The sequence below is a fragment of the Haliotis rubra genome, unplaced genomic scaffold, assembly GCF_003918875.1.
Source record: "Haliotis rubra isolate DU_JTF1 unplaced genomic scaffold, ASM391887v1 Scf153, whole genome shotgun sequence".
NCBI classification, from domain to species: Eukaryota; Metazoa; Mollusca; class Gastropoda; order Lepetellida; family Haliotidae; genus Haliotis; species Haliotis rubra.
In genome coordinates this window covers 1197924-1203885 of record NW_025765481.1, presented here as the reverse complement: position 1 = coordinate 1203885, position 5962 = coordinate 1197924, and the positions used below count along the sequence as shown (strand labels likewise).

Genomic DNA, 5962 nt, shown 5'->3' with positions numbered 1-5962 from the left:
CTTCACAAATGTAACTCATGTTGAGATTTATAAGACCATCGGTGAGTCAAGGTTTTATACTGACTCCCTGCAAGTGTTGCGTTATATCGGGTATTGACAGTAACAACACACATTTAAGGGCAAACTTCATACATTTTCTTTATTAAAAACAATTCCAATGTAAAACTGTTATCAATATATAACGAATTTGACTTTTAAAGTCAGAAAGTTGTACAGGGCTTTCCGAGCAATCACAGATCGATGAAAATAGAGTGACGAAATTTAAAACTATATCTTGAATGTCAAATCAAGCTGCCAGTTTCTGAAAACAAAAGAAAAGAACTATGAAGTATCAGCGACTTACACAGTACAGAATGATGTTCGTAAATATGATCAAATGGATTAGAAATAAAACTAAACTTGAAACCGACTTTCATTTATACATCACGAAGTGCATATTCTCCTGTACTAACCGAACATCGACAGTTCAGTCTTTTTGTGGTATAAAACTGACTTTCATTTAGTCAGCACGATATATGCGTATATAAATACATGTTCCTACACGAACGAAGTAGCAACATTTCACATGTCTTTTCGTCTTATAAAACTGACTCTCATTTATTCAGCAAAAAGTGTGTAATGTGTCCATACTCACCTAGTGGCCACGTTTTAAAGTCCTCCTGCTCCTCAGTCTGTTGGCGATGTTGGATGTGTCGCGGGAGGCGCCAGATCCGTTGTGGATGAGGAAGGTGCCGCTGTCTGCAATAGAGAGAAGTTCAGTTGAAGCCATCAGATCGTTGGCTGTTCACACAAATGGCAAATAACATTATATAATTAATATTGCCCATTATGTGAAAGGATGCCTTTCAAACCACAAGGGGAATTGGCAAATATTCGTCAGTGAATTCCGTTTTGCATCACCGTGACTGATCCTGAAACCCTGGTACCATGTCAGTGTCAATAAGTCCGATTCCTAAATATATGTATGGCTGAAGGAATACAAGTGAATACAATTAATGTACAATACACTCGGCCTATGTATCGAGTGTGTGTGTGAGTGTGAGTTTAACTTTACGCCGCACTAAGCAATATGGCGGCGGTCTGTAAATAATCGAGTCTGGACCAGACAATCTGGTAATCAACAGCATGAGCATCGATCTACGCAATTGGGTCTATATATGTATCGAACTAAACGGAATATTACTATGAACACAGTTATTTCCATTTCCAGCACCATTAGGATAATCTTTGCTTTATTGTTTTATATATGTTTTGAAGGCGGCGATTGAAAATATACCCTGCCTGAACCATCAACGAACAGTCAACCACTTTCTTGAAAGACTACGGTTAAAGACTAAAGTATATACCATATTTGGAATTTTGTTTGCGAGATCTCTTCGGTCTGGTTTCCGCCACGTTCATCGATGATGTCCCCTCCTCCAGTTTTCTCTTCCTGACCCCCACAACCGACATAGCGTCTCTCCTGTCTCTCTCCTCCCTCATGACTACTCTCTCCTGGGTCAAAGCTTCTCTCGTTGCTGTTTTCTCTCTCTGATCTGCCTCAGTCTCTCTGCTTCCTGCAGTTCGTACTCAATGACCCCGACACGCCCCCTCATGCGGGTAGGCAGGGTGGGAGGTACGGACGGGTGGATGACGTCATACTGGTCTTCTTTATTATTTCTAGGTCTGGAAAGAACAATTTATATTCAAATATCCTTATCAAAGGGTTGAACTAAATCAGAAAAAAACAATACTGTTTGAATTGATCGGTTATATATAATTGCTAAGTGGTAGTTTGAAGTCGTACCCTTTCTGACATTGTCAAGTTGTCTTTCCATCCAGATAATGGCGGCATCCACGGGACAAGCGCACGTTTCAGGAACGCTGAGATCGGAATGAATGGACGCGAGATGGAGGTCGGAGCGGAAAGCCATCCTTCCAGCAAACAGGAGCATGTCCGTGCCGGCCATGTTGTATACTTGAGGCCAGTCTGTCTCTGGGTACAGGAAACAGTTGCCGCCTGGAAGACAAATATTCCGCAACTTATCAGAAACTCGGTCTCATCATTTGAATCCTATATGTATGACATATCTCTCCATAACACCGTTGTTTCAATATTCTAAATTCCTAAAGATCAAGTCAGAAGATTCGTTTTAACATCAACTAAAATCAGAATGTATCATGAACTGAATCTTTTAGTATCTATTCATGCTTAAAGACGTTGTGTATAACTCTTAGTTCACACAGTACGTTTTTGTATATATTTCAGTATTGTACAAACCAGTTGTACTAAACTGAATGACGAGGATTTGCTATGCAATTGAAAAATGTGAGAACTGACATAAGATAAGTCATCGTTCATAGTTTGTGTAAACTGTAAATAGGTTTAAAAAGATAGGGGTAAATATGCATTTGCTACCGCATGAACCATGTACTATATTGTAAGTTTTGAATATTTTGGACGAAAAAAGAGAAATACATTGATGTTCAAAGGTGAAATGATAAATGTACCATTAAACTAGTTCGTAATATTTTCGTAATATGTGGAAAAGAATATATATATTTAAAACTAATGAAAATTCTTGGAATGTTAATCAAGAGCCTAAAGTTTCCTTTTCCTTTTTGTGTTTACTTGAGGGGCAGGAGGTTACAATGTAGCTCGCTTTCCAATTGAAAATAGATATATGATAAATCAACCGCGAGGTTTACATGGAGTTTCTTTGCCACTCAATGTATCTAAATACCCATAAATGTTACTTGGTATTTGATCTAACAGCGGCAATTCAATATTCTGAATTCTTTCAGATCTTATCTGACGGTGCTTATCGTGACGGTGAGCACAGTGAGTACTCAATGGAAAACATTAACTTATTACAAAACATTTACTTTTGTAAAAAGAAATCTTTTAACATTGAAATGGGGATCTTTCTGTTGAGTAACTCAATACATCCGTGATTAGAAATAAACATTCTTTATTCTTAGAGGCGTGTTCAGGTGCCAGTGGTCACTTGGCGAAAGATTCAGAAATCAATGAAAATTTATCACACAGTGCTAAAATGTCCTCAGAACAATATGAAAAGATAATCTGATACATTATCGTATGCTACGTTTCATTTGTTGACGTTACAGTGAAATCATTAAGTACATTTACTTTGTACTGGTAATACAGAACGATAACAACACAAAATTACACGTAAATCTTGCAAGTTCTTACCGTTAATTCTTTTAGAATCCATTCAAAAGTTAATCAGTCAGCCAACCAAAACAGCTTCAGTAGGTTAACACCCTTTCAAACAACCAATCACTCGGTGGAAATAGTGATTTGGGGGAGCGTGGCAGGAGATCGACTTGTCTGCTGAATGACGATTGTCTATGACGTCACAATGTAGTGAGCGCCATGACGACATCCTACTGAGCTAACCAAAATTGAGAAGCGTTCCGTTAGCATTTTTATCCACATAATATTTTTTTCTTTCGTAGCTTAATATGAAGTTAAGTCGAGAAACACTGTGAAGTAGTGCTCCGGGTGTTTAGGGTCAAAGTATTTTATTGATAGCAGGTTAACGTGGAATACCAACACAGAAGCCCTGTACAGTAAAAGGGGCGGTGGGGTAGCCTAGTGGTTAAAGCGTTGGCTCGTCACGCTGAAGACCCGGGTTCGAATCCCCACATGGGTACAATGTGTGAAGCCCATTTCTTGTGTCCCCCGCCGTGATGTTGCTGGAATATTGCTAAAAGCGGCGTAAAACCATGCTCAGTCAGCCAGTGTATAGTAAATGTCAACAACGCCTCTATCTAATGCGCAAACTGCGATATTTTAAGGTGTCAGAATTCTGTTATGATGTTGTTTTATACCACTTTTATTCAGAGTATACTCACTTTTTCTTCTCAGTGCGGGTTCGAGTCTCTTTCAGTCAAAAACAAATCAAAACTTAACAAAATTGTAAATACAGCTAGTAAAACAGCCGGGGTTACTTTCGATAATCTTTCACTTCTCTATGAGCGGCAAGTACTTTCAACGTCTGAACAAATCATTAATGACACAACACATTTTTTTAAATCTAGAGTATAAGCTTTTACCTTTGGGCCGCCGCTATACAGTGCCAATCACGAAGACTGAACAAGCTCGAACGTCTTTTGTACCTCAAAGTATTGTCATTTTTACAAAATGGTGAATGTCCAGTTATCATTTTATTCATTTAATTATATTTAAGCACATATTTATCTCCTTTTATGTTCTTAGCAATTTCATATTTTATGTTTTATTCATTTGTATTTTTGTCAAGCTCTGTGATCCAAATTTTAAGGTAATAAAGTATTGTCTATGTCAATGTCTATCACACTGACGTTGGAAATCAAACAAATCATGACGTCACCTTCGTCATGACGCCATAGACAGAACTAGCACTTTTGCTTCCAGCCTGCTTTCCGTAACTGCTAAAGGGTCCATTTTCACCAGGAAAAAGTCGATGGGTCTTTTCAGATGACACTTCTGACATCCGTGACCACTTCTGTTTTCCGGGACCAGGATTCCGTTCCATACAGCTACGACAGAGTAGGACTTACGATATCCTTAGCGCTACGATCGCGTCATGGAACGGGTGCTAGACGGTTAACGACATGTACCGGTGGTGACGAATGGGTATTGTTGAAATTTATCAAGCTCCATGGATGAAACGTGTAATTAACAGACCCATAATCTTTTCGTTCTACACGACAGTCTTCGGAGTCCGGCAGATGTGACGACGTCAACAACGACTACAGAAAACGGTCAAAAATGGCAATCGAAAGAGTTGTAATCTTACGTTCAGATGTCATGAATTATTTTTATGTGAAATAGGGATACTCGTTCAAATATTAAAACATAAGTCCAGTTAATATTTGTGTATTGTTCATTCTGACTTGGGAGAAGAGAGAATAATTCACTGAAACAAATTAAGAAATTAAAAGAAAACGACGGTAAACTTGTGAAAGATCATGACATGTTCATCGTAACTACCACAGCACCCAGAGTAGAGTACTGGTGAGGAGTAATACAATTTTACATCTTAGGATTTTCATGATAAGACTAATGAAATTATAGCAAACTGTCTATATATTAGATACAGCAAAGAAAGTTTTTTGGGGCGGGGATAAGTTGGGAGGGAAGTTGGGCCGCGGGGAAAAAACTAAAAAAAGCGTTCGCTCGATTCCCCGCAATTATTTACAAGACTATGTCTGTTGTCCGCCGCCGTGATATTGCTGGCTGCAATACTGCACGGCATCTCCTTGACAAGAACGGATAAGACGCCGGATCAGTATGAGGCCGGGCGTTGTCTGGTTGAAAAATCTGTGTCTGTTGGTCAATAATCGGGGAGAAGGTGAGGCTGTAATACGTGGTTGATGTAACGTTGGGCTGTCAGGTTCCCTTCAACGATCACCAAGTCTGATTTCTGGTTGTATGAGATGGATCCCCAAACCATAACGCTTTCTCCGCCAAATCTGTCCCCCCTGTCGGACGCAGATGGGCGCAAAACGTTCATGACGTCTCCTATACACACGTTTTCTTCCGTCGTGATGTTGCAAAAGAAAACGGGATTCATCAGAAAACCAGATGCGCCTCCAGTTTTGTAAAGTCCATATCCTTACGTTGTTGCACCACCTGAGTCGTCGGCGGATGATAGGGGGCGTAGTACAGGTCCAACAACTGGTCTACAGGCACGTAAACCCGCTTCTTTCAGACGGTTCCTAATCGTTTGAGCTGACACTCTCCTCAAACCTGGTATTTGTGTGGCAGTCACGGTTGGTAGGGCATGCCGATTACGCAGGTGATGGACCCGGATGTACCGATCTTGAAGGGGGGTCGTGATTCTTGGCCTTCCACTTCTCGGGCGATCGTTGGTCAAATTGAAGTTGTTGTAGCGGCTCCAAAGTCGGGATATCGTTGTTTTGTGAACATTTAGGTGCCGTGCAACAGTTCCGAAAACTTTCTCCGGCTTGAACA

General features: G+C 40.0%; 1 long non-coding RNA gene across 1 annotated transcript; it reads right to left on the bottom strand.

Moving 5' to 3' along the window:
- Positions 1-212: 212 nt before the first annotated feature.
- Positions 213-3338, bottom strand: LOC124270584. The gene is made up of 5 exons (XR_006896830.1): positions 3194-3338; positions 1787-1999; positions 1347-1665; positions 635-738; positions 213-301 (listed from the first exon to the last, which is right to left on the bottom strand). It is a non-coding gene; the product is annotated as an uncharacterized LOC124270584 (long non-coding RNA).
- Between the last annotated feature and the right edge of the window lie 2624 nt (positions 3339-5962).